The sequence below is a fragment of the Prionailurus bengalensis genome, chromosome C1 (genome assembly GCF_016509475.1).
Source record: "Prionailurus bengalensis isolate Pbe53 chromosome C1, Fcat_Pben_1.1_paternal_pri, whole genome shotgun sequence".
Classification (NCBI taxonomy): Eukaryota; Metazoa; Chordata; class Mammalia; order Carnivora; family Felidae; genus Prionailurus; species Prionailurus bengalensis.
The window spans coordinates 98,906,034-98,926,318 of NC_057345.1; positions in this window are offsets into that span (position 1 = coordinate 98,906,034).

The following is a 20,285-nucleotide window of genomic DNA, read 5'->3' on the forward strand; positions in this document are numbered from 1 at the left end:
TTTTTTTTTTTTTTTTTATTAATCTTGGGCTTGGATTAAGATAGAGAAGTCACTTACCTCCTAAAACTAGGAGGGAGGGGCACCTGGGTGTCTCAGTTGGCTGAGCATCTGACTCTTGATTTGGGCTCAGGTCATGATCCCAGGGTCATGGGATCTTGGAGCCTAATTAAGATTCTCTCTCCCCACCCCTCTCCCTCAGTCACACTCGCGCTCTCTCTCTCTCAAAGAAAAAAGGAAAGAAAAAAAGAAACTAGGAGGGATACAAGATGTGTTAGATAACAAAGTCACTTGGCTAAAACAATTTCAATAGGCTAAACGTAGCCTTTAAACTGTGAAGATAACAGTTTCAGAGGTAAAATTCAGCTCTATGCTTCAAACAATCAACAAAGTCCAAGATGAGCGAAAGGTGACTTAAAAGCCAGTTGCTGCAGGACAAAAACACAGATAAACTACAGAATGCTATGATGGTGTTGCTTTTTAAAGAACAAAGGCTAAGAGAGATAATGATTCCAGTGTCCTCTGTGCTCAGCAGACCCTGTCCAAAATTTTATTCCTATCTGGGAGTGCCCAGCCTGCCGGCAAGACATCTCCAAGCAGGAGCGTGTCTGGGGGCTGTCTAGATGGGGAAGACTTTGACAATCCCATCGCTTGTGGGCCAGTTTCAGGAAACCAGGACTATTGAACCAAAAGAATGAAAGACTCGGAGGAGGCCAGACAACATTTCAACATATTTGACTGTCTGCCGCGGAAAAGAGGGATTTGATGTATCCTTTGAGGCTTCTCAGGGTAGAACAGGTCTGATGGTTCCAGTTACAAGAAGCAACTTAGGGTGGAATATGGAGATGAGCTAATAAATAAGAGGCCTGGACTCCTCTTGAGGTGGCGATCACCTGTCATCGGGAGACCCCTGCAGATGGAAACGACCCCCCTCAGGGCCTTGTGCCAGAGGAAATTCCCATGTGGGGAGGAGTGTCCCGATGCATGGCCATTAAGGCTCCTGCCCACTCTGAGATTTGCCACTCCGTGAACAGGCTCCGGTAGGTTAGGGAGAAATTCCTTTGAAGAACAAATTGCTGGAGTCTGTCTGGAGGGAAAGGCAAGGGGGCATCTGGGAACTGGTCTATTGGTTCTGGAAAGGTGGCAATGGAAGAAGCCACTGCCCACCTTCTGGGCTCAGTCCACTGGCCTGGAACCTCTTTCACATCATGGAGCCTGTCTTGGAGACAAAGCCATTTTTGGAAAAAACCACAGGGAAATAAAGCAAGAGTGTGCACTGTAGAAGGGAGCGCTTGTTTGGAGACATTGTTTTCTTCTCCTTTGGTTATTTTCTGAGCAGCTTGGCAGCAGGAACTGTTAGAGATGGCTTCTGTGCTCCAGAGTGTGTTTCCAAGCATTGTAGGCACAGATGTTTTGGAAATCTAAACAGGCTATCTGAAGCTGCTTTTTAAAGTGAAGGACTGTTTTTAAGTAATGTGGCAGTCCATTTGGACTGAATATTTAAAAAATATTCTGTGATTGGATAAAGAACAATTTTCACTCCATGGCCTGACCATAACTTCTTCAGGAAGATGATAAGAAGAAGTTCTGTGCTATTGAAATCTGGGGTCACAGAGAATGAATTCTACAGCAAAAGAAGAAGCCCCCCACGCCCAGCGACCCGTTGTTTCCATCCCTGGAGGACCTTTCTCCTGACTTCTCTCATTTCAGGGTGGATTTAATAAGGCTTCTGTGTCCTTGGTTCTGAGTGATAATACAGTTAGAAAAACAGGGCCCAGGTCTTCAGGAAGCTTAGAAACCAAATTGGGAAATGGTTTTACCTGCACCAAGTGGCTTGAGGTTAATTGTAAGGCAATTAACCGATAAGGAGGTCTGGCCACGGCAAGCCATATTCATGACCTCACACACCAATGCAGTTTTTTTTTTCTTTTGTAGAACTACTCATATTATGGCAGCTTCTTAGGAAACACAATTACAGAGAAGGGTAGTTCCAACGCCTGTTACATAAATCTCAAAATGCCACGGCCAATGCAACTGCTCTACTTGGCCTCCGTTCCTCAGGAGGCAAATTAGAAAGTATCAAGGAGGAACTTGGTATGAACTTGCTGGCAGAAAAACACGCATATCTTTCACTTGGCTTTGAGCAGGAATGGAAAGCAGTAATAGATCAGACAACTTCACTGAGTAACCCTGGTTAATTCACGCTCGTCAGACGAGGTGATGTAGACCGTCAATCAGCATTCACGTTTTGAATCTCTTTTATGGGCTGACACCTGCTACATGTGCACTACCGGATTACAAGGGAGAGCTTACTCCTGTGGGGGAGACAGGATTGGGAACACAAATCCCAATATGCTAGATGTAAAGAATTAACCAAAGGCATCCTGTTTTCCGGACAAAAAGCGATTCTCCAAGGACTGCTTTCCTTGTCCAGTCTTCCAAATGGAACCTTAAAAGAGTCTTTATTTTTTTAACTTCTGGTACATGGTGATTAAAAAAAAAAAAAAAAAAGCATTGATAGGAAGTGGTGAACTGTATTTCATTTGGGTTTGGGAGAATAAAGAATGTGTATCTTCTCTTTCTCATAATAATCACCCATCTGAAGGGATTATGTCATTACGTGACTGATCCTCATGAACCTTATTAGTGACAATGCTTTCTACGTAGTGACAATTACGTAAAGAGAGGGAAATTGGACATAAGACTCATTCTCTTACCATGGACGGCTTCCCACTGCATCCCTTGCTTGAAGGACAGGAGCGGTAGAAAGGAAGTTGGGTTTGGTTAACCAACCACATGTAATCATTACATCTCTTTCAATATTGCAACATGACATCCCCACTCTCCCTTTCCTGTCAGGATTTTTCCCTCATGAGTTTCATTTCTTTAGAGAAGATGGGGACCATAGTCCCTGGTTTTAGGCTGGACACACATCCTTCTCTTAGAGCCTGCAGGTTCTAGAGAACCTGTATTCTAGAGAAGACCATCCACCGGCATGCTGGGCATGCATTAGCATCTCAGAGTCTTCACCAGGGAGCCCAATTTATTTGGTTCCTTCTCTCAGAACTTTTTTGCTAAGTAAATGAATTATATGTTACTTCAATTCCCTTGCTCCCAGCTGTCTGTCTGCATAATGAGAATTGATTATCAAACTGAACAGAGGGCTTTGGGATGGACCATCCTTATCTGAGACTTCCCTGAGTCTTACTCGTCTCATTTGTCAAACATATTGAGGGACTTTAATGGGCGCAGAGGTTCTTTAGAAATGATAAAGGGCTATGGAAATGCAAGGCATTATTGTGAAACATGCCCCTAGAACCTTAGAGTATTGCAATGGCAAGAAGTTTCTTATCAAATTCCCCTTACCTGGAAAACTTGGAACCACTTTTAGCCCCTTCTTCTTCTTTAGCAACTATATCCAACTTTCTAGCCAACCCTCCTGATTCGCCTCTGTGGCACCTGGTATTTTCTTCCCATTGTCACCACCCCAGCCCAGGCTGCCACCCCATCCCTGTATCTCCATCTGTGTTCCCCTCTTGGGTGCCCAGACCACCGCTATGCTGCTCACTGCTGATGCCAGCCATCCCACCTCCTCTTTCTGGCTTCTGAAGCCTACCATCAACACTTCCTAGACCCCCCTTCTCTCTGCCTTATTTCTTCTGATTCATTCACATGCATTCCCCACTTTTAAAAAGGAAACAGATTTGCCACCACAGGAATGTGACTTCAACTGTCTGATTTTTTTTTCATTCCTTTAACCATTTCAATAAGTGATTTTTTTTTTTCCTTGCCAGGCATGGTGTGCTGTCGATGAGTCAGAGTTCTACAAGACATAGTCCTTGGTCTCAAGGCAGTACTGTGGAGTAGGAGAGATCTGAGTTCGAATCATGGCTTTGACATTCAGTGATCTTGGGTGAGACGCATAATCTTTGCACCTCGAGTTTTTCATCTGGTGCTGTAAGATGTCAATGAGATAATGTGCCTGACTGACCTATCGCGTTGGTCTTCTGTAAACATGGGGTTTATAGTTGTTATTATTGTTAATATATTATTCTTAAAGGGTCAGGTCAGCCACCCCCTGGAATTCACTCACTGTAAAGAGCCAATGCAGGAAAGGAGATGGAAACCCCTGCCTGCAGGAGACAGGAAGACGTGTTTGAGGTAATGAGCAAGCTACTCCCTGGTGATGTCATGAGATGATTGAGAAGAATTTGGTGGGAAATACCAGTTTGTTCTCATGTTGGGTCCTCCTGTGGCTCTTGTGGCTTGGGGAGGCACAGTCACACTCAAGGGAGGGAACGTTCCCCTAAGCACCTGCCTGGGAACATCAGGAATACCTACATTTACAGGGTGTTGCCCAGCTTTACACTTTGTGCCTCTGTTTCTGCTATGTAGCCCCTACTACAGAGTAACTCTTTTATTTCCTCAGGTTTCGTAAGGTTCTGGAAGGCCAGGAGTCTTTGGCTAATATTTGTGCCTCCCATAATGTTATAGTAGTAGGGTGCTTCAAAAGTATGTTATATCTACTTAACCTGAACTTCAGTGATTTCTCATTGTCTTAGTTCCAAACTCAGCCCACGGCCGAAATTCTCCACTAACTTTATCTTCCACTGTTCTCCAGGGCTGCCTTAGGCAACCCTGTCTCCTTGTGGTCCTGGGAAAAAATAGTGCTTATTGCCTTTTTGTCACGGAGTAGAAAATTTCACAGGCTTTGGAACCAAGGACGCTTGCATTCGAAGGTCGGTTCTGTAATTATCGGAGGTATGCTTTGGGGAGAACAAACTTCATGGTCAATCTGAGACCCAGTCTTATCTATAAAATGGGAATCATAAAATGTAAACCTCCCTACAAAGTACTTAGAACAAAATAGGTGATATATAAATTTTAGTTCTCTTCCCACTTTTCTCCGTGGTTCTCCTCTCTTGTGGAGATGCTATTTTCCTCTCTGTGACCCAGACCTATTCATCTTCCCACTTTTGTTTATTTATTTTTTACTTTTTAAATTTTATTCTTTATTTTTTTAGAATTTACATCCAAATTAGTTAGCATATAGAGCAACAATGTTTCAGGAGTAGATTCCTGAGTGCCTCTTACCCATTTAGCCCATCCCCCCTCCCATAACCCCTCCAGGAACCCTCAGTTTGTTCTCCATATTTATGAGTCTCTTCTGTTTTGTCCCCCTTCCTGTATTTATATTATTTTTGTTTCCCTTCCCTTATGTTCCTCTGTTTTGTCTCTTAAAGTCCTCATATGAGTGAAGTCATGATTTTTGTCTTTCTCTGACTGACTAATTTCACTTAGCATAATACCCTCCAGTTCCATCCACGTAATTGCAAATGGCAAGATGTCATTCTTTTTGATTGCTGAGTAATACTCCATTGTGTATATATATATATATATATATATATATATACCCTATATATACCACATCTTCTTTATCCATTCATCCATCGATGGACATTTGGGCTCTTTCCATACTTTGGCTGTTGTTGATAGTGCTGCTATAAACATGGGGGTGCGTGTGTCCCTTCAAAACAGCACACCTGTATCCCATGGATAAATGCCTAGTAGTGCAATTGCTGGGTCGTAGGGTAGTTCTATTCTTAGCTTTTTGAGGAACCTCCATACTGTTTTCCAGAGTGGCTGCACCAGCTTGCATTCCCATCATCTTCCCACTTTTCATGGTGTGATCATGTCCTACCTCTGCTGCAAAATCTTCCCTTATATTCAACTCACATGGACTTCTCATTCGTTCATTAATTCTTCATTCACTTAGCATTTTCTTCATTTAGACCTTGACTAACATCGTCTTAGGTTGTTGTCCAGTTGTTGCGTGTATTTGTGGGACATTTGTATTTGTATTTGATGCATCTGTGTTGGTGATGGACATCAGTATTTCTGGTCCTCTTCCTTGTGGACCCGGTAGGATCACACTTGCTGCCTCTTAAAGTTGGTCATGCCATGTGACTTGCTTTAGCCGATCATGTCAAGCAGAATTGACAAGCGTCACGTTCAGACAGAAGAGGAAGAGTCAGTACAGGACTCTCCCTCTTCTCCTCCTGCCGTTGCAGTGACCTGTGACTCTCCACAAGTTTGAGCCTCTGTCAACCTGGATGCCTGAGGATGACAAGGGGTAGAGACCTGCCCCCTCCACGACTTACGAAAACATGCAGCACATATGAGCGCTTAAGCACTGGTCATTTTAAGCTTCTGAAATGAGCCTAACGGGGTGTCTTGTTTCCGAGTAAGGCTAAGCACAAGGCTGGAGTCTTCACTTGTTTCTGTGTGTCTCATGGTATCACAAGAATATCACACACACACCAGGCTCTTAGTGTTGGTTAAAGGAACATACTTTCATTCGATCATCCCACCTTAGGACTGAAGGGATAACTAAGGTCATCTAACATCAACACTTATTTGTTTGAATCTCTTCTATAACTTTTCTGCCTGGTGCTCAGTCTATTTAAATAGTTCCAGTGACCGGAGACTCCATTCATTAAAAAAAAAAAAAAAAAAAAAAATTACACTAGAAAAGCTCAGCTTTATGTTGATCCAAAATTGATTTCAGTATAGCCTCCTTGGTTTGAGCTACCTCTCGAGCTGTAAGGAAAATGTTGGCCTTTGAGCCCAGCTTCTCACTCTCTTGGTGCAGAGGGGAGGGGTGGCTCCTTCTCACTTGAGAGAATTCACATCAGTGAATTTCATGACCCAGGTTGAATTTTCCTCCCTGTTCAAGAAAAGCCTCGGGACATTTGGGGGGCTCGGTCTGCTAAGCGTCTGACTCTTCATTTCAGCTCAGGTCATGATCTCATGGTTCACGAGTTCAAGCCCTGCATTGGGCTCTGTGCTGATGGCTCTGAGCCTGCTTGAGATTCTCTGTCTCCCTTCTCTCTCTTCTCTCTCTCTCTGCCCCTCCCCCATGTGTGCTTGCTGTCTCTCTCTCTCTCTCTTTCTTAAAAAGATATATATATATATATATATATATATATATATATATATTTATATATATAAAGGCTTCAAAAGGCCCCAGATCGCTTGTGGAACAGCTTTCAAATGTATTGCTGTGGCATATCTCCCATCATGTGAAGGGAGATCTTTTCTTTGGCCTCTCCCAAACTGCACAGCACATTGGCAGGGGTTTGAAGAAAAGTGGGGCGCTCTGTGATTATGAATTGTTAGCACAAATAGTCACTATGAGGGACTGCACTCATTCATCCCACAGATGTGATAAAGCACCCTCAACTGATGGCCACGAAACCACACGGAGCGACTCACCTCATCGGCCCCGATCTCAGCTGTGCTGTGTCTGGCCGCAGCCCCTGTGCTTTCTCCAGGGAAAGTTCTGTGATTAAAAAGACACGGGAGGGTCCGCTTGCAAGGCCGCTGCTGACACGGGCCTGAATAGAAGCCCGGGGGATGGTGATTTATTTCCCTGAGCTGCATCTCTGGGCTCTGCAGCCAGTGGCGGACTCTGCAGCCGCACGGGGCCTTTCACCCTCCAGAGCACTCACGGCCTCGGAGGTTTTCCAGCCTCAGAGGAGTTTAGAAAGTTGAAAGCTCAGCAGAGGAAACAATATCACAAATTAAATGGTTTTGAACCATAACAAAATGAGTTTTCCTTGGAAACTGGTTTGTTTCTTTAAATCAAAAACAAAACCTCTCAGACGGTGGAAAAACACGACCCAGAGACTTAGGCAATACGGGGAGGCTGGGTACTTCTTTCTACCCTTGCCTCGGCCCTTGCCTCCACTTGGTTAGTCCAGGAGGCATGAGGCAGGGTCAGAATGAAGGCTGGTGATGTGCAACTTCTTTGACAGCTGGACGGTCCCTAGAAAAGCATGCGATTTTCTGAGGCCAAGAGATTGAGTTTTCTGGAGGAGACTAGAAAGAAGAGAATAGAAAATGTGAGGAATTTATTCAGTTCCTCCCCCAAACAATCTCTTAACCTGTCTACTTTCCAAGGGCTGGAGATGTGAGGAGGAATAAGACAGCCCCTGTCTTCAAGGGGGAAGAAAGAGCCATTCAGTAAATAATGATGCCTCGATATGTAGATGTTATTCATTCTATATGAATATACTGTATATTTGTTATTAAATATTAGATATCTTTGTTATATTTTAGTTATTAAATGTTAAATACATTTGTTATAGATTTATAGCTGTAAAGCATCCTTCTTAGGAATAATTCACATTGACCGAGAGCCACTATGTGTCAAGAGTTCAATATTTCTCACTAAAACCCAAGGGATATAGAGATACCACTACCACTCTCTCTTTCTGGATGGAGAAACTGAGGCCTAAAGTGTCTAAGTAGTATGCTCCAGGTCACACAGCAGGTAAGAGGTGACCTGATGGCTTGTACCAGATCTCTTTCTATCCCCAGTGGACTTAACTACGGAGTCATATACACGCACTTTGTTTAACCCTCCCGACAGACCTAGGAGCTGGGAAATCATATCATCGTTTTACCAAATGAGAAAATGGAGACGGACAGATCAAATAATAACTTGCACATCATCTTGCATCTAGTGAGTGGCAGAGGCAGGGTTTGACCCCAGGTTTGTTTTCAGCAGTCCGCTCCGGGGGACAGTTCTAGGCAGCTGGTTAGGACAAACTTATACTCTCAGATACAGAAGGGGCTTTTCGTATCGGCCAGCACTCACACGGTGCCTGGCACCTGCCACAATCTCCATGGGTGTTTGTTGCATAAAATTTAACTTATACTTTAATTCCCTTATAAATGAGGAGACTGAGAATTGGAGAGGTTAAGTGACACGTTTGAGTTTGCATAGCTAGAAAATGCAGTGAACTAAAACTGCATGGAACAAGAGGGTTTTTTGCACAAAGAAGACAAGGGCCTGGTTGTAGTAACTGGAGTGAGACAGTATATCTGTATTCATCAGGATAGGCTGTGTGTGTGTGTATGTGTGTGTGCACGCACATTTCTGTGGCATCTCCAAATCTCAGTGGTTGAAAAGTCCATAAAACAAACGTCTGGTTCTTACTCATGCTTCAACCCTGTAGGTTGATGGGGAACTCAGCTCAGCTTGGTCGTTCAAGACCCAGGCCGACAAAGGCCCTACCCTCTTATGATTCCACCATGTCTCCAGAAAGCTCTGGAGTTCCTTAGGGAAGAAGATTATCGAGAGCTACACCCTGGTGTTTGCCGAATGACCCACATCACTTCTGCTCATGTCTCATTGACTGAAGCAAGTCAGGTGGCTGCTCCTAACTTTACGGAGGCTGGGCGGTGTAATCCAGGGAGCAGGGAACTGGAAACACTGATAAACACCAGCTGTGTCTTCTTCAGTGGCAAGTGGTTATGTGCATAGGCTCTGGAGTTGGACAGTTATATCTTCGAATTCCATCCGAGACACGTGATCGTGACTGAGTTCATCTCTCTCAACTGTGGTTTCCTCTTCTGTAAAATGGCAACAGTAGTAGTAACACGTAAAGCATTTAGTCCAGCGTCTGGCACAGTGTAAGCCCTCGATAAATGTTGTCACCATCTATGAGGTCACAAGCACTTGGAAACTACGACGGTAACATTTGTGGTTTAGATAGTGTGAGCTGGGAGGGGGAGGGGACAGGTATGAAGGCGACAAGACTGGATGTGGACACATCAGGGAGGAAGCTATTACCATATTCCAGGCAAGGGATAATGAGGCTTACCACAGGGCAGTAATTGCTGGGAGAGAGGGAACAGGTTTGAGAAAACCAGAAGCTAAAACTGGCAGGATGATTGTTGATTCTGAGCTGCGTTTTAAGGTGGTTTAAATTCTCTTCACTACCTCAGCAATCCATAGTTGGTGGTCCCAAGGGGGAGCGAGGCACTATGGCAAAGCAGTGGTGTAATGGCTTGGGAGCAGTGGGACCCCAATACCACTCCTTCTCTGCTCCCACCTTAGCCTGAGAAACCCTGGAGAGGGTGGTGGTGGGGGGTGGTATCCTCAGGAGATGTCAGACTTGGGCTAAGGCCAGAGGGAACGAATACAATGGGATGAAGTTTCTGAGGGTGCAAAAGGATGAGAAGAGGGTCCCAGGGGAGGCTCATGGGAACCAGGGATGAATAGCACAGTGCCACGAATACTTACCAGTGGATTTGATTTGAAGCCACCCCCCATACCCCCTGGGCTCTAGATCCCCACAGGAGAGGCCAAAACCTGCACACAGAAGGTCTGACGGTTGCCAGTGCTTTGACCACAATCAGACCACGAGTGTCTGGTTTCTCTATGTGGTCCTGGGATCGTGCACGTGGCATGGGGTCCCTGTCTGATCAATGTTTGTTGAGTTGGAAGGAAGATTTAAGAGAAAAGAGAAGATTTTAGAGATTTTAGAGAAAAGAATGAGCCTAAAGAGCCCTCTTCCCAGCCAGACCTGAACACTAATGTTGGACGAGGACACTAGGCCGTGTCTCCACCGTCTGAAGCTGGAGAATTTGCAAGTCTGCCCTTGTAAATTCTTCCTTAGACATTACGTGCTGTGATTTTTGTCCTTGTTTATCTTTGAGCAGGGCCGGGAGTGTCCCTGAGCAGAGGGTTCCCTGGACAGCCTCCCTGACAGGGAACTCATAGAACTCCAGAGGAGAGTTGGTGGGAGTGAGCATGTGGAAGTATCTCTATCTCGCTGTGTCTCCGGAACAGCTCTTCCTACTAGGAGCAGCTGTGTGCTCAGAGACTACCAATATCAGCCCATTTTAGGACCGGTCCAAGGAAAGCAATCATAGAAAGAGAAGCAAGCGGCTATGTTTATGTCTGTAGCTACTTGCATTTTGTCTTCTTTGGTGCTTTCTGGAGAAACACAGAGGCACTTTCTTTCCTTTATTTCCTCTGGGTTACCTATAAGGCCACTCTACTCCCTATGGGTAGTAACCCAAAATATCATTTCCTAGAATATAATTGACACATATTCCCCCTTGCCCCCACTACTTAGCACCTAGTAACACCCCATACAACTAGAGCACATTCTGGGAAGAACTGAGCCAACTGTAACTGTGTTTCCAGAGAGTCTGGGATGGTCATTGATGTTAAGATTTTCTATCAAATAAATCAAGGTAACAGCTCATGTGAACAGCCAAATGTATATGGGCCAACCAATCACTGATGTCAGATGGGTTAAAGTTCTCTGTGACTTTTCATGATCACAAATTATGTCTCTACATGGCTGCCTGGGTGATCTTCTCAAGTGCAAATTGGGGCTTCCCAGGCTTGCCTTTGCCTATGGGACAAAATCTAGATTCCAGAGAACAGTGTTCAGGGCTCCTCACAAGCAACTCCTAACTGCTTTTCCAGCATCATCTTTCTTCTGACTCCTAAGGACATCTTGGACTCTGTTCAAGCCACCTTCCTCCAGTTACCCACAATCCCAAACTCCCCTTTGCCTCCATGCCTTTGTAAATGCTGTTTTCTCTGCCTGGGACTTGCTTTTGTCCTTGTAGTATGCTTCTACTCATCCTTTGAGCCTCAGCTCAAATTCCTTCTCTTGTAAAAGGCCTTCCTGGCCTCCATAAGCAGAGTTCAAAGTTTTCTCTCACCTCATGTTACCATTTATCACATCCACATCGATTCCATTACTCACTAATTAGATTGTGTCTGGTTTTCCCACTAGACTGTGAGCCCTCAGAGGGCAGATACCCTGTCTTATTCATGTTTTTCCCCCCAATGTCTAGCACATGGTAGAAACTTAATAAATGTTTGTTGAAAGAATAGCTGATTAAAAAAAAAAAAAAACAATAAAAGTAGGGGATGTTACTGCCCAGTTACAGATTTGTAGCCAGTGTTCAATAGTCCAGGAATGAAGGAAAATGAGCTTGAAGTTGCTTGGTCACCAGCTGATATTTCTTACCAACAAGGAAAAACATTGAACAAATGGAAAGCACTGCTGAGTGATGTGATCCTTAAGGAGTAGTGAAACTATTCAGAGAAGATATCAGGCAGGCACCTAGTCAGGAAGGACTTTGTTTTTCACTCACGTCAAAGCTTCTCTAGCATCCGTAGCTTCTCCCTCTTTGACTCCTTCCCTACGCTTCTAAGTATGTTCATACGTTCCATGTTAAACAAGAAAAGCAAACAAGTAACTTCTAACCATGCCTGAAGCTCTATCTCTAAGATCCGTGATGGAACTTCTCAGGGTTGTGATAAACACATAAAGTATTTTGACTTCCTCAAGGCATGTGACCACATAGCTCATGAAATCCTTGCAGAGAGGATGAAAAAGAAGTGGGTTAAAGTTTTACGACAGTCAAGTTTAAGGAGCACTGGCTGTAGATCGATACTACCCTGGAGGCAGGTCTTGGTGACAAGCCAATGGCTGTCTTCCATGGCCTTATCTTCCTGTAGGCTTCCTTTTTCTGCATTCATTCCAGCCGTGCTGGCCTCTTATCAGCTTCCAGTACTTTCTGGGCTCTCTTCACCACCAGATCTTTTGTAGAAGGCCTTTGCCTGGAAACTTCTTCATTCTCTTCACCTGGTCTGTCCCACACATCCCTCACCTCACACATGACTTCCTCCTCCCCACCCAGGTCCAATCCCTTTATTGTAGTGCTCCTGGTCCCACACACTTCTATTTGTAGCACTCCTCATGGCTACAGTTTATTTATTTGTGGGTTATCTTTCTTCTTCATGAGACCCTAAGGAGAGGTTTCTTTTCCCATGTCTGAGTTTTCTTACTGGTGCATTCTCAGTTCCTGTAAAGTCCTTGGCTTGGATGAACAAGAACAAAAGAATGAATAGGAAAGCTAAAGTCCAAGTTAAGCAAATGCAAGCTCTGAAAGTATGTGGGAGGCTGCCCGGGGTCCAAAGCTGACAGGAACAAGCAAACAAATAAAGAGAGTGTTCAGACAAAGTGAGTTTGCAGTGAATTCCTTGGACCAAGATCACATACATTGGTATTTCTTTTGAAAGTTCCAGGTTGCTGTGATTCTTCCTCAAGTCACAGTTCTCTGGAGGCTGAGAGAACTGATCAGTATGTTGGATCACCAGATCAGTATTCAGAAAGAACACAAGACCAGTGATCCTTCAAATCATTGAGCGTCTCTTATCAGTCCTACACTCTAACCTCTAGGGGGAGCTCAAGGCTTCTCCTCTCACCAGGTGACCAAAGGAGAAGGGGTGGGGCTCCCAGTGGGAGGAATAATGTGATTATAAATGGAGCTGGACTGAGCAAATGCCCTTTTATCCACCCTCCCTGTTTCACAGTTTGCTTTTGCTCTTGGTGTCTTTTCCTTTTCTGCTGTCCTGTGTTTGTCATCAGATGGGCTTGTCTGGATGAGTTCACGTAAGTTCTACAAAAGCCAGAGATGCTCCAGTCAAGGTTGCCAGGATGGAAGACATTATAGGGATTTGGGGGGCAATGCTATAATTAGGAGGAAAGATTAAGCTTTTGCCTCGTGCCCTCTTGGTGCTTTTATGCCTTGAGCTGTCATCATGAGGAGAGGCAGCCCGTAGAAGACACACCCAACATGTCAGTGAGCCAGGCACTGTGCTAGGCTCTGCAACACCATGATGAGTTAGACATAGTTCTTGCCCACAGAGGCTTTCGGTCTCACTGGTTTAGTCCGCCACACTCCCGTGTTTAACTTAAATAATCGTTGGCAGAAATGCAAGATGGAGGAGTCTTGGTTTAATAATAGTAAGAAAACAAAACACAACAAAACCCCAAGGAATTATAATTTACCATAAACTCAAAATGAAAATCTAGAGTGATGTGGCAGCTGCAAAAGTTTTTGTAATTTTAGGCTCCATTAATAGAAATATACTATGTGGATCAAAGGAGTTAATAGTCTCATTGTAATTAGTGCTGGTCAGTCCACATCTGGAGTATTGTGTTTCCTTCTGGACACCACATCTGAAGAGACACACGGACAAATTAGAGTGTGTCTAGAGAGGACTGCCCAGGATGGTGAGGGGGCTGGAAACCCTATCATACACAGATAATTGAAGGACCTGGGAATGTTTAGGCTGGGAAATAAAAGACTTAGGTGGGGGACATAATAGCTATTTTCAAAGATTTGTCATACAGAAAAGGGCATAGGCCAACTCCATGTGTTGTTATAGAGAACGCTTCTCAGGAATAGCACTTGGGTGAACTAGTGGAGATGTTAGGGAAAGATTTTTAGTTTGACATGGGGAGAAGCTTCGTAGCAACCAAGCTGTCCAATGGTGGGCCGGGTGTTCTCTTTTCTCAGCATTTTATTTTCTTGTCTTTCTTTCTTTCTTTCTCTCTTTATTTCTTTCTTTTTCTTAAATATATTTAAGTTTATTTATTTTTTGTTTATTTTTAAGTGTATTTAATTATTTTGAGTTTATTTTTATTTTCTTTTCTTTTATTTTTTTTAATTTTTTTTTTCAACGTTTATTTTATTTTGGGGACAGAGAGAGACAGAGCATGAACGGGGGAGGGGCAGAGAGAGAGGGAGACACAGAATCGGAAACAGGCTCCAGGCTCTGAGCCATCAGCCCAGAGCCTGACGCGGGGCTCGAACTCACGGACCGCGAGATCGTGACCTGGCTGAAGTCGGACGCTTAACCAACTGCGCCACCCAGGCGCCCCATTTTGAGTTTATTTTTTAATTTTTTACAGTTTATTTATTTTGAGAGAGAGTGAGCGTGAGTGGGGTAGGTGCAGAGAGAGAGGAGAGAAAATGTCAAGCAGACTGTGTGCTGTAAGCACAGAGCCTGACGCTGGGCTCGAACTCAAGAACCGTGAGATCACGACCTGAGCTGAGATCAAGAGTCGGACGCTTAACCGACTGAGCCACTCAGGTGCCGTCTGCCTCTCTTTCTAAGAACTGGTTTGCAGGTTCCCTTTTCCTCCCTAATGATCTCAAATCCCTCATTTTTCTTGGTCATGATGGAATGAGGCCTTACAATTTACTTCTGTGTGAGTAAATGGTAATATTGACAACCAACACTATGCTAAGCACTTTACAGAGGTGATATTGATTGCTTAGTGCGAAGCATGGAATAAATATAATCATCATTCCATTGTATAGAGGAAGAAACAAAGCTTAGATAACTTGTGCAAAGTCACATACCTAGTGCTATGGACTGAATGATGTGCCCCCTAAATTCATACATTGAAGCCCTAACCCTTAGTGTAGCTGTATTTGGAAATGGAGCTTTCAAGGAAAAAACCAGTTAAATCAAGTCTTAAGGGTAGGACTTCGATCCAATGGGGTCAGTGTCCTTATAAGGCCTCTTCTTTTTCCTCCCCTTCCCCACCCCCCCATCTTTCTCTTTCCTCCAAGGGAGGACACAGTGACAAAGCACCATCTATAAGCTAGGAAGAAAGCCCTCACCAGAAACCAAATCAGCCAACACATTGATCTTAGACTTCCCAGCCTCCAAAACTGTGAAAAATAAATTTCTGTTGTTTAAGCCACCCAGTCAATGGTATTTTGTTAAGGCAGCCCAAGCTGAGTAATATAGTCAGGAAATGGGAGAGCCAGGATTTGAACCCAGAAATTCTACTTTCCCAGCCTTTTCCTGCAATACATGCCTTTTCTCCACCAAAATACAAACTCATGGAAAAAAAAAAAAAAACAAAAAACAACAACAAACAGGTAGATTAGAAGTTTGAACCTAAGTGGATTAATAGAGTAGAATACTTTTCCCAGTGAATTAGGGGCAGAAACACATGGCAGACATAAATACGTAGCTTGTGTGCTCAGTGTGTTCTCCCAGACTTGCCACTTCTTGCTACTTTTACTGTGCAGAGGGTCTTTGTTAAAAGAAAATGGTACTCAGATCCACCCCATAGTCCAGATGGCCTGCACGTGTCACCAGGCTGGGCCTTCTTTACTCAGTGGCACAGCCAGGATTCTGATTTAAACATTGTTTTCTTTTTCTGACACTCTCCCCCGGTTCTGTGGGGATCTGGGTATTCCATTTTAATTGTGTCTTTATTGCTTTACGTAAGACAAAGTCTTTTATAATGAATAAGACAATTGAAAAGCTCTTTCCTCTTAAAAGCCTCTATGACTCACCAAATACACTCAAACCACAACTCAATAAAGCCATGATTAAAGTCTATGTCGAATAAATCCCTCAATGAGCAGAGTTTTGCGTGCTGTTACCACAAGTCATCGAAACCCTTTGATGTATGTTGGGCCCTCTTGCTCATAGACCTCTGTCCTATCATCACTTTCCCCAGCCATGAATCTTATGCCCATATGATTTCTCAGTGGAGAAGAAGTCTTGTCTAACGGGAGGCACAGAGGGAAGGCTTCCTGGAACATTGGAGGAAAACCAGGAAAGTGACCCAAATGAAAGGTAAGACTAGAAGAAGAAAATCAGCAGCAAATGGATAGCTTTCCCAGCTGGCATCCTTGCCTGTGCTGAATCCAGAGGCTGCTGGAATAAGTGAGCAAGACTGATTTAGAGGGAGCTTTGCCCACATTTTCATCTTCTGGCTCTTGTTCTGTGTAGAATCATGTTGTGAAAAAGAAAAAAAAAAACACCCTTCAAACAGTGTCTGAAACAAAATTCTTTCCAGAGAGACATTTATATTTACCACCTGAGGCTTCCAATCCCAATACCAAGAGGTTCACTGAGTTACCTGGATATACAATCTTGGTATACATGTACAACATTTGCTTTGATTTTATTGCTTCCAGCAACTCTTAATTCAGAGAGAACTAACTGGCCATCTGTTCTGATAAACTTGAGGTGGCTTCAATTCTTTGAAAAATTTTTTTCCAGCGAAGCTTCTCTTCGGGCCATTGAAAGCCTCATTTCTTTGTGTGTTCATGGTATTTTACTCAAAATAGTGATCTTTTTACTTAATGGATAAAGGAGAGATTGTAATGATAGCAGCAACCATTAGAGAGCCAGCAAGGAGCCCCCTAAAGAGAGAAGACTAGAACTGCTTGTTTCTAAGTGATAGTCTTCAATGTCGGCCAACTGTAAGTTGTATGTTGCCCTTTAAGGGCAAGGGCCTAGAGGTGCAAACTCCACATATGCAACTCCATCCAGAGATCTGGCTTGGGTTTTCAAATGCTTTGAGTACTCCTGACACGGTTGGGCTATGGAATTCATCTATTTCAAGCTGAAGGGAGACAAATCCTGAGACCAATGGGAGCTGCTTGTTTTACACACTTAACTGTGACATTTGTCATTTTTACAGCCATTGCCGATAGTTATATTGAGTGTTATGTAAACTGTCCCGGGTGTGGTAAAGACAGCCCCTTGGGGCAACTTTAAGACAGACCAGAATGTCTGACGCCATTGAGGATGCCTTTTCATCCCTCTGTTATCAAGATGAAGAAACAGAGGGTCAGAAAGGAAAGGACGCTCACTCAGATTTACTTTGAGAGGGAAGGATTCTGCATCAGCCTTCTGTTGTGGTGCTTTGCTCGTCACTGAGTTCTTCTGCAAGTAGGACCGAGCCTGGGTGGCAGGATCTTTTGGGTGGCAGATACCTCTCTTTCTGCCTCGCCGCTAAACATACCCCTTTGAGGTCTGCCTCATGAGACCCTGCCTTGGCCACTGGCTTCCCTTTGGGATGAATTTCTACCTCCTCAAGGCTTGGTTGGAGCCCCTGTTGCGCTTTTCCCAGTATTATATGTGTGAGTCAGGTCTGCTCCCTTCTGACTTCTCCCCATCAAGGGAGGAGGACTGCAGGGAATCAGATCCCCAGGTCATTCAGGTGAATATTAAAGTCTGAGAAACACTTTCCTAGGGCGGGACCAAGGTCAGGGGCACAGGCAAGGAGTTTGGAACTCAGTGGGGGTGAGATGGGAGTAAGCGTAGGTCAGGACAAGCAGGTGGGGCCAAGGTGAGGGGCAGGGTGGTTACTGCCGACACCAGGGGGTATTTGAGCCTGCCGCCTTGTGCTGTGGTGTGGGGTACGTGGATATATCCAGCCTAAATGCTCTTTTCGGCTTTCACCTTGGATGTAGGGGCCTGGAGGGTAGCGACCTACCTTACCCCCTGTCTCCTTGGGGCCTAGCATGGCACTGGCACATCAGAGATGTGCAGCTGGTGCCTGCTGAACTGAAGAGGCCTCCTCAGCCCCTCCTGAGCTTGGGGTGATTGTAGTGGAGAGTAGCCACTGATTCTGCATATCCCCCAGGGCTCTCCTGCTAAGATAAAGACGTTTTGGTATTTTCTTCAGCAAAAACCATCCAGCTGGATCAGAGAGGCTCCAGCATCATATCCCTTGAAAAAGCCCAGGCAGTGCCCAGAAGACCCAGCTTCCCACCCGGGTGTAGACCCATCAGCGCGCCACCCCTGCACAACGGAAAATGGACCTGCGGGTTCTTGCTCTTATTTCTGGAAGAGTTGGTGCCGGACGCCAAAGGCAGAGCCCTGCTGGGCACTGGGGGGGATCGTGAGTGCCAGCCTCTGCAGAACCTCAGGAATGAGCCCGGCTTGCCGCGGCCTTCTCCTGGCAAGAGTTAACGCTAAGGTGCAGCCGAAAGAATGCGAAGGCGGCAGAGCCGGCTCGGGGGATTGCTATTGCAATCAGAAGACGGCCCAAGTCAGAGTTCCAAAGTCCTTTGAAGGGATGCCAGCTTGGACACATGCTTCCAATTATCATACGCAATCTCGAGACAGTGTGCAAGTTGCACTTTCATTATGTCAAAGCGAAAGGAATAGCGAGGGTGAAATAAAGGGGGGGAGGCCGCCAGGCCAGAGACGGCACTGAGCTGTGGCACCAAATGTCAGCCCAGGCGCCTAGCAGGCCTCCGACCCGGGTCTGTCCCCAAAGCCAGGGGCTCGTTGGGCCCACTCTGAGGGCCAGCCTTTCTCCTACTTATTTGGGGGGTTAAGGAAACCCAGCTGATAAGGCTGGAGGGGGTCCCATCTTCAAGAAGCTATTTGCCTGCCCAGCTCTTTGGCATCTGGGCTCAGTACAAAGATTTTGTGGGTAGGATGAACCTTGTGAGCCTTGTGTTCATCCGCGGGATTTCACACCATTCTTCCTCGGGTTTCCCCAGGGTCTGTATTTGCAGGAGAAACTAGTTGCTTTGCCAGCTTGTAGCTCAGAATGAGGCGAGAGAACAGGGGTGGTTCTTCCGTCTCTCCCGCCTGGGGCCGGACGACCTCTTGGGTGGGTTTTACATTGTTTGTAAATCTGGAAAACCTCCTAGCACAAACAATAATTTCATTCAACTCCTTTTTCCAAACACAGTTTTAAAAGTTGTTTCCTTCAGGAAGTCTTCCCTGATTCGCTCTTTCCACCCGGTTGCCTCTTATCAGTGCAGCTTTGGTTTTGAGTGTTTATCTGCACTGATTTGTTTGTTGCTCTGTGTTTTCAAGTCAGTGTGTGGGTGCCTGTGAGTGTAGAGGTATGCTTCCTGGCCGCTTCTTAACTCTCGGGGGCTCTCTTTGTGTGTGTATTTGTATGTTGTGTCTGTATGTGGACATACATGTACGTGTATTTGTATGTATTTGTGCATATATTTGTATATATTTTACATACAATTGACAACATGCCCAGCATTGAGCTAAGTGCCTTACAACTCAACAAAGTAGATTCTATTGTTATCATCCACATCTTCTGTATAAGAAACCAAAGTGCAGAGAAAGAAGGTAATTTGTCTGATATGGCTCAGTCAGGCTTGCGGTGAGGCCAGGATTTGACTGTGGCAGTCTGATTATCCTCGTGGCCATGACACCACCCTCTGAAAGCTTCTCGGATAACTCTCCTGCAATGGCCTCAGGACGGACCTTGTCTTTAACCCCTTAACCCATTTATTGCTGACACAGGGGAGGCACAGACAGGGTGGGGGTGGCGGCGGTAGAGAAAAAAAAAAAAAGGAATTAAATGGTTTTACCTGCCCTACTGCCCTGATCGAGCGGCTGTCACGTGCAAGATCGGGCCAGGTGCCACGGGGATGCAGATGGAACGCATCCTTGATTTTAAGGAGCAGTCCGGGGTTGGAGGGATTCTCTTCAGGCTTCTGGTGCAGGAGGGCCCCCACCCCCCGGTTTCATCTTGGCTCTGGACCTCCTGAGCCACCTCCACAAACCCAGGTGAATTTTGAGAAGGTCACAGCCTTTTTTGTGGCCGACTCAAGTGAGCTGGAGCGAAACAGATTCCATACGTGCTTGCCGCGCGGAAATGCTCAGAGCCGATGGTCGCTCAACTTGCCAGAGGCTGGAGGACTAAACCCATCCCAGAGAACCGAGGAGTTCCTCTGGCAGTGAGGCAGGCAAACAAAACGCGCAGACTTCTGGCACTCTTCTTAAGGTGGTCTTCGTGTTAGAACCCAGACACTTGCTCAGAGCTAATCCGCACGAGCTGCTTGGTACTGAGCTGGCACATAGCAAGCTCTTAGTAAAT